Source organism: Gymnodraco acuticeps, unplaced genomic scaffold, assembly GCF_902827175.1.
Source record: "Gymnodraco acuticeps unplaced genomic scaffold, fGymAcu1.1, whole genome shotgun sequence".
NCBI lineage: Eukaryota > Metazoa > Chordata > Actinopteri > Perciformes > Bathydraconidae > Gymnodraco > Gymnodraco acuticeps.
Window position 1 is genome coordinate 3,690,291 of NW_022992351.1, and position 9,649 is coordinate 3,699,939.

Below are 9,649 nucleotides of genomic sequence, written 5' to 3' on the forward strand. Positions count from 1 at the left end.
AGTCACCTCTCTAGTCTCCTCTCGAGTTCCCATCTCCAGTCACCTCTCGAGTTCCCTCTCAAGCCCTCTCTCGAGTCCCCTCTCGAGTTCCCTCTCGAGTCACCTCTCGAGTGCCGTTGGAGGTTCCGCTGGGGGTCCTGCCAGCTCCTTGTCCTGTCTCGTTGGAGGTCCCGCCGTCTACTCTCCTGCCGGGGGTCCTGCCAATCCTATGTCCTGTGCCGTTGGAGGCCCCGCCGACTACTCTCCTGCCGGGGGTCTTGCCAACCCTATGTTCTGTGCCGTTGGAGGCCCCGCCAACTACTCTCCTGCCGGGGGTCTTGCCAACCCTATGTCCTGTGCCGTTGGAGGCCCCGCCGACTACTCTCCTGCCGGGGGTCCTGCCAACCCCATGTCCTGTTTCGTTGGAGGCCTCGACATCACATGTCTCGCCGGGGGTCCTGCCAACTCCTTGTCCTCTTCCGTGGGGAGTCTTGCCGACACCTGTTCCACCGGCTCTGGTTACTGTCCGGTCAACACCGGCTCCTGCCCGGTCCCCTGAGAGCTGTGGACTTCGCCCCTCCTTGAACTCTGCCTTGCCCCCGGGCCGTCCGCCCGAGTCCCCCTTTTTGAATTCTGCCTTGCCCCCTGGCCGTCCGCCCGAATACCCCTTTTGACAAGGGACGTGTCTCTATTCTTGTTTTGCTCGATCTCAGTGCTGCATTTGATACTATCGACCATGATATCTTATTGCAAAGACTAGAGCACTTAGTTGGCATACAGGGAACTGCTTTAGACTGGTTTAGGTCCTATCTATCTGAACGCTCTCAGTTTGTACGTGTCAATGATGAATCTTCCACGCAAACCAAAGTTAGCCATGGAGTGCCACAGGGCTCAGTGCTCGGACCTATTTTGTTCACATTATATATTCTTCCGTTAGGCAATATTATAAGGAATCATTCTGTACATTTTCATTGTTATGCGGATGATACTCAACTATATTTATCAATCAAGCCTGATGAAATTAATCATCTAAATAAAATTCAAGACTGCCTTAAGGACTTAAAAACGTGGATGACCTTAAACTTTTTGATGTTAAACATGACCAAAACTGAAGTTATTGTACTTGGCCCGAAGAATCTACGAAACAAATTATCTAAGGATATACTAACTATGGATGGCATTAATTTGGCCTCCAGTGAGACTGTAAGGAATCTTGGTGTTATATTTGATCAGGATTTATCCTTTAACGCCCACATAAAATCAATTTCAAGGACCGCCTACTTCCATCTACGTAATCTACGTAACGCATATCTTGCCTCAAAACGATGCAGAGAAACTAGTCCATGCATTTGTTACTTCAAGGCTGGATTATTGTAACTCTTTATTATCAGGGTGTACCAAGAAGTCAGTCAAGTCGCTTCAGCTGATTCAAAATGCTGCAGCTCGTGTACTAACCAGAGTTAGGAAAAGGGACCACATTACTCCTGTTCTGGCTGCCTTACACTGGCTCCCTATAGAACACAGGATAGAATTTAAAATTATTCTTCTCGCCTACAAAGCCCTTAATGGGCAGGCGCCATCTTACCTTAAAGAACTCATTATACCCTACTGTCCTACTAGGCATTGCGTTCCAAGAATGCAGGGTTGTTGGTTGTTCCTAGAGTCTCTAAAAGTACAATGGGAGCCAGAGCCTTTTCTTATCAAGCTCCACATTTGTGGAATCAGCTTCCAGTTTGTGTTCGGGCGGCAGACACCCTATCCATTTTTAAGAGTGCGCTTCCTTTTTGATAAAGCTTATAGTTAGGGCTGATTAGATTCAGCCCCTAGTTTTGCTGATATAGGCTTAGTTTGTCGGGGGACATCTTACTTCTTCCTTCTCTCTGTCTATACCTGTGTACTCTCATGTTCCGATTAACCCAGCTTCCCGAAATGTCTTTCTTTTTGGTGTCTATATACGCCGGGATCCGGAGTCATGGATGATCCTGCGCTCCTCTGTCCTGGATCGCGAGCCCTGGATCTTGAGTCGTGGCTGTGGTCCTGGATCATAGGTCCTGGATGGATATCCTCGTGGATTCATCTTCCTATTATACACACATGCATTTCCAAACATTTGGACTACCTATGTTGCAAATGTATTATCTTTTCAATTTACACACGGCATCTATTGCACGTCTGTCCGTCCTGGGAGAGGGATCCCTCCTCTGTTGCTCTCCCTGAGGTTTCTCCCATTTTTCCCTTTAAACTGTGGGTTTTCTTCGGAAGTTTTTCCTTGTACGATGTGAGGGTCTAAGGACAGAGGGTGTCGTATTGTCATACTGATATTTTGTACAAACTGTAAAGTCCACTGAGACAAATGTAACATTTGTGATATTGGGCTATATAAATAAACATTGATTGATTGATTGATTGATTTTAACTCTGCCTTGCCCCCGGGCCGTCCGCCCGAGAACCCCTCCTTGAACTCTGCCTTGCCCCCGGGCTGTCCGCCCGAGTCCCCCTTTTTTAACTCTGCCTTGCCCCCGGGCCGTCCGCCCGAGATCCCTTCCTGGTCCTCTGCTGTGCTCCTGGGCAGTCAGCTCAGTCCCGTCCTCCTGACCCCCTCCACCCACCCTGGTGGCCTTGTGCTCCGATTTTTACATACAAATGGAATTATGGATTATAAACAATTGCTTCAAAGCCACAGATACATTATTAACCTATGGATCAACCGATTCAGCCGCGTTTTTTCTCGTATAATAATGTCCCTGTACCCGCATAGCACTCCCTGCGGTTTATCACTCTCATCTGCGCATGCCCACTAGCACTTTACAGGAGCTACAGCTTGCCTGGGGCGGCGAGTGGGGAATGTGTACAGTCAACATTACGTGTAAGTGTAGCATTGTGGAACAAAGGACACTTAGACTTGGATACAGATCAACTTTCTTTTTATTTTGAAAAGACTTCGTTGGAATCTGTGTATTAAATGAGGAGGTAGGAGGTGGGATTCACCCTTGCGTCCCGGGCGGAGAGATTCTCTCCCCCCGTGGATAGGGCAGTGAGACCTAGCCAGATGTGACGAGACGCATCTGTGGCCAAGGACATCACCCGCCCTGCTGCGGTGGCCACTCCATGGATCAGATTATTCATCTGACCAATGCAGCAGTCCGGATAATTGCTCCCGTCCTGCTGCGGGAGGGCGGGGGCGTCTGCCTGATGGGTAATCGGGGAGACGCCCAACACGCCGAGATTATTTGCCGCATCCGCCATCTGCGTACCGAGCCTGAATATCTGGACAAGATATTCAGGATATTCATCCAAGGTGTCTCGGTCCCGGGGCAGCGGGGGCAGAGGTCTCTTACCCTCCACCCAACCAGCCGCCTGCCGAAGCAGATGGGCCACCAGGCTCTCGTCAAGGGGGGGCACACCGGGACACGCCGTGTCCGAGTGGCCCTGCACCCTGATGATGCCCGTCATGGCGGCTACTGGGGCTTTCGTTTTTAATGGCTGCTGCCATGTCGCCTCCACACACTGCCAGATGTCTGGCAACGGGGGCTAGACGAAGGCGGATGCACCGGCCGTAAAACCCCTGTCTCAGGTGTAAGAGAATATTTTAATCTGATCTGTTTATAGAGTCTCTTATTATTCCTTAGAGTCTTTGATACTGCAAACATCTGCTTGTAGTCACTCAAAGACTCCTCTGTAGGTTGAGGTCACAGGTCAAACGCTTCTCCTATGTCCGTGGGGGAGGGTTGACCTGGCAGCATCTCTTTGAGACAAGCGGACCATTGTCTCGCATCGGCTATTGATTATACGCGGGCTTTCTGGAAGCCCGCCTCTCCTCGTGTTGGTTAGATGTTTTGTGTCTTTTGGTTCAGAGATCGCTGGTGAAACACGGGACGGTGTGCAACTAAGTGATCTCCCCGGCCGTATGTAATTAATGTACTGTGATCAATAAACTCTCGGTGCTTTTGGCTAACAACCGTTCCAGACTCCTTCATTCTACCTCAACATTGCAACAACAGAAGTTTACCTTCACATTTTGGCGTCTACGAATAGGATGCCGAGATTTCTTCAGAAGGCTGGTAAGTGCTTTTTTTCAAATCTATTTGAACAACTGCCTTACACAGATATCAAAATTATCTGTGAAACTGCGCGAGTACAATTTGTTTTGGTCTCTCCACTATGTACATCTGAAGGCTTAATCATAACCTGAGGAATCGGTGTCAAAAGGGGATTTTATCCTGGCCGGTTCTTCCTGTGAATGCTGCTGGGGCAAGTGCCAACAAAAGCAAGCACAGCTCATGTATAAACAATAAGAATATTTGGGGCTAATAAATAACCTCGGAACATCGACTTTTAACGATTTCCGCTGTGTGTGGTTTCTAGAATTAAATTACTGGACAATCACACACTGCAAATATTCGGAGAGACCTTAAGGAAAGCATCAGCAAGGTGGAACCTCTGTTTAAAAAAAAAAAAAAAGCAATGTGAGGATTTGTAATTGAAACAAATTGCCGAATTCTGGAGATTTCAACGGGTTTAAATCAGACCAATCCGTTTTCGGGTGTCTGCTCAGGCCTGCAGGAGGGAGGGCGAATTCCCTTCCCCCCTGTGGTGAACGGCACACGAGTAATGTTTAAGAACACAGACTTGTATTTTCTGTTAATCACACCATAAGCTCAAGAACTAAATTGAGCTATTAAATGGGAAGGGTCGTGGCAGAATATTACGTTCACACTGTGTTTAATAAACTAACGGATTATTGAATTGGCTGTTGTTTAAAAAAATAAAAATAAAAATTAAAAAAAGCACTGAATTAATTAAAACAATCGCTGCTCTCGGTCGGTTGAGCAGTTTTACCACTACATTTGCATAGTGGTTTTGATTGAGAATAAGGTAGTTTATTGCTCATCAACAGATTGAATATGGCTGAGAAGAGCCCATATTAAACAGATATTTCAGTGCTCCCGTTGACGTTTCCGTAATTCTCGGACTAAATTAAACTGGATGATTTTTTGGCCAGGGCACTGATTTTGTTGCGAGTACATGTTTGTTTGTCTAATTGCAGTGTTTGTTTTATTGTACTAACCGTTAAACATGGGTAATACTGCCTCCACAAACGATTCAGTTGGTAAGAGGAAAACCATTTCACGCACAAAGACACTTAAAAAAACCCCGATTGCAGAAAACCACTACACGCATTTGTTTTCTCCAAACATGCCGTCTGGAATTGTCGGAAGAACTTTGGATTGGTCTAAAGTTATGCCGTTTACATCGTTACTTTGCGAACACTCACAACAGATTAATCAGAAAGGATTGATTCGATTTGATTGGCCTCTGACAGGTAGTTTTGATATGGCCGTGTTGTGGCAAGCATTTAAACTGGTGGAAGATAATTCAAATTGTTCATGGGATCAAGGATACATGACAGAATGTGTGAAAGCCTGGATGGCTTTGGCAGAAAAGCGGGGTTATGAAGAAAGGAAAAATGCAAAATCTGTTGGCAGCGAGCGAGGCTCCATTGAGCTCAAGGCGCTTATTGATCAAGTTGCTCAATGTGCAAAAAGTTTTCATTTGCTTAGCCTAGAGGCTGCTTTTGATGTGAGATCAGAAAACATGTCCAGATTCAGGGAAAGACACGGTGAAAATGTTCCAGACATTGCAAAATCCATAATTTATGATTGGATTAAAAGACAAGGTAAAACTCCAACCCCATCTCAGCTCATTTGTATTTTGACAGACGCGGGGCTGTTGGACGGAGAGCAGGCTGTATCTCTCTGTACGAAAATAATTCCCGCGACAGAACTCTCAAATCCCGTTGCGAGAAACTCCGATGATGATCTGTTAATAACAGCTGCAGCTATCATGAATGAAAATAAGTTGAGATATCAGATAGGACAACATGGAGAATTAGAATCGGCACACGCCGAGCAGAGGGCAGCAGCGGGGGAGGGGAATGTTTCACATGGCAGTCCGCGATTGACCCCCACTCCTCGCACCCCACCACTCCTTTTACAAGATTACCCAGGTTCGCCGTACGGCAGCAGTTTTTCAAAAAATGTCCAGCGTAAAATGTACACGACAAAGCAAACATCTCACGATAATAATTCTGAAGAAAGTGTGACCGCCCCGAAAATTCTGATAGGAGAGGTTCCAGTTTGCAAACCCTGGACACCCGCTGAGGTCATTGATGTCACTAACCACGCTCCCAGTCCCACTAAAAGTCCAGATGAGTATCTGTCATGGTTGACTAATATTTGTTCAGTTTATAACTGTTTGGTTCATGATGTTAAACAGCTGATAATCTTAACATACAAGGCAGATTGGCCCACGTGCAGAGACGAGTTTAAATTTCCTGAGTGTACAGCCGCAGGGGACTGGCCCACGACACAGACACGAGACATGTGGATACAAAACGTCGCCGCATTGGCTATCAGAGCATGCGCTAAAACTCACACAGATTTCTCACAAGTGACGGCATGTGTACAAGACCCAGCGGAAAATGTCCCAGAATGTATCCAGTGTATCATGAGAGTGTGGGATAATAATGCGCGAATTAAAAGAGACGGTAATGATTTGTTTGCCATACAGACCTTGTTACATAATTTAATCCCAGAAACGGCTCAGGCCTACATGATGTCGACTCCCGAATGGCAAATTAAATCTTGGAAAGCGACTATCGCCACAATGCGTGCGTTGCATAGGAGCCAAATATTTCTTACTCCCAGAATTTCACAACTGATTCAACAATTGCCTCAAAACACCCAGGCTTATCAAACGCAGGGACAAAACCACACACAGCAGTATCAAAATCAGGGGAGATCACAGGATTATCATAATAAGAGCAGACAGCAGCAGAACAAAAATCCCAAAAAGTTGATGCCATGTCATGTTTGTGGAGAGACCGATCACTGGGCAGGACAGTGTGGTAAGCGGTGGGGGGTCCAGCAGCACACACAGCCCCCCCCTCACCCAGCCCCCCTTCTCCCAGCCCGCACCTCCCCCCAACCTTCCCCAGCAGTCCGGACATCTGGCATTAATGCAGTCTCCACGTTATGACAGACAGAACCAGGGGCAGAACGCTCAACAAAGTGGATTGAATAGAAGATAGTGGTGCCAAGAAGATATAGGATCAGAATCAAACATATTAGTTTAACAAAATCCGCATCTAAAGATACGTTATTTTCCCCTGTGCAATTCCAGTCTCACATCTCACAGCACATCGTCATTAACAAATACCGGAAACAGACCGAAAACTTTTAAAAATAAATAAATAATACTTTATTCCGAGTGTGCTTGCTTTTCTCTTTGAAAGTCATCACATAACGGCATTGTAATACACGGTTCGGCTGCATTAAATATTACATATCTGCCGTAGTTCTCTATTTATAGAGCCCTGATGAGAAGACTTCTAGACAAACATGAGGAACTGAAAACGTGACGTGGGTCATAAATATATCAGCAATTAAACAACATCTTACATTTCTTTTCACACAATACGTCTCCTTGCAGTATCAACACTAATTCGGCTGACTTTTATATTTGATCCAATTGGTAGATAGGCTGTATTTACACCATAAAGGTGCACAGCTGATATAAAGGGACACCTAGTGGTTAAAGCATGTTATTGAATTTCATTATTTGTATTATTAGATATTAATAGGATCCCTATAAAGTATATTCATTACTCGTTATTCTCTACTAATAGTTCACTAAAGACTGTATATAATTACTATTTTGCACATCCCTTTCAAGATTTCAAGATTTTCTAAGGTTTATTGACATATCATACACAACTATGGTGTAGTTCTGCATTGAATGAAAAACTTGGGTCGCAGGTTCCTCAATAGCGCATTACAAGACATCTATCAATATTTGTGCATACCTCCAGCAATGTTAACTATGTTGAAGCACTTATTTTAACTGATATTATACATCATGTATTATACTCTTATAAGATGTATGTAGATATTTCATCTCCGGCCTTGTCAGGTATTGAACAATCAATACATAAAGAACACAGAATTGTTAAATATAAAACACAGAATTTGTGTGATTATACTAAATGATTTACAAATAAACACCACTGCATAATGTACAACTGTAACACATGCTGATGTAACGCAAATGTTTCCAACCTGGGATCAATAAATGATATCTTATCTTAAGCTGATCGATGGCTACTGCCATATTTGCAAAATTTGCCTCTGAACCTTGACAAGTGCATGTTTCAGGCTTATCAATTAATGTAATGTAATGTAATGTTATCTATTAACAACAGGAGGGGTCTAAAACATAAGACCAGCTGTTAAATAAAGCTCTTCTGACCTTAGCTGGCATGTGTGTATATATATATTAATGCTGCCCATTATGGGCACAAGCAATTTTCACCCATTTATTAATGATATGTTTTACATTTGAGTGTTTCCTATCCCCTAAACCTCCAGGGATGTACACAGTTTAATACTGGCAACTTCTTATTATGGGAAATACGAAAACGTCTTTTAAAACTACAACTCCCAGTAGAGACGTGCCATAGATAGAGAACATGTTGCGAAACAGAATAGCCAGCATTTGTAGTTCTGGGGACGGGGTGGGGGAGGGGGGGACGCGGTGGACCCGTTCAAATCCAGTTTTGGACAGTCTGACGTGGTTCCATCCCATTTCAAGTGCTGTTCGAGAATCGGCGTAACCCTCGGAGCACACTCACCAATCACAGAGCTTGAGGACTATCACGGGGTTTGTCAAACAGAGCACATGGTGTAGTCCAAACGATAGCTGGGGATTCTGGGTAGTGTAGTGTTTTCTGCCATCCTTTACTCAGAAAAAATATTTGTTTCTCCGACTCGAAGGGGAAAAATACAAAAGCATTGCACACAATTTAAACCAATCAATGTTGTGTAATTAACAAGGATAATCTGGTGTTTTTTTAGTCGATGAGTAGTGCAGATATCACTGTAAAATCAATCGACAGTAAGAGGAATACTTACTTCCGGGTGTACAATTCTCCGTTATCCAATGGGAATGGACGCTCACATTGCCTTTAAGGGTAGCCGACACAAACGAATGCCGTGCTTCCCTGAGCGTCAAATACCGCCGCAGATGGGAATACATTGCAATCAGTTGAACGCTATTTGCGTCCCTTTATGACGCTGAAGGAGCCTAGGAGCGTCACAACTGGACGCCACGGACACTGACCAAACGTCGTTATTGGACGCTTAGGGAGTGAGAGTATGTTGGTATGCCGGTGCACCGATGCAAATCGGTGAATCTTAACATCCCTATTTGGCACGTATTGCAGGCCGATGATGGGTCCAGGCCGCTCGCGGCGTGGTCCGGCTCCATGCACAGGAAGCAGAGGGGGTGCGGATCAGCTCCCGCGATTAAATTCGGGCACTTCGGGCAGGTACGATGGTCGAGGAGTGGCTCCATGACTTGTGAGAGATATAACCTTTTCACACAGCCATCCATCTCTGTCTGCTCTCTAAATGTCCTCTGGGGAGGAGATGTTTTCACATTAAAGAAACACCTGTCTTCTCATCAGCTTCATCTCGTCTACAAAACACCCACATTTCTGGATTCCTCAACTCTCACGGACCATAATCCTCATTTTAACAAACAAGACTGGTGCATCCACTTGTTAATATACAGTATTACTGTATATTAGTATTGCCCTTTTTAATCTGACACC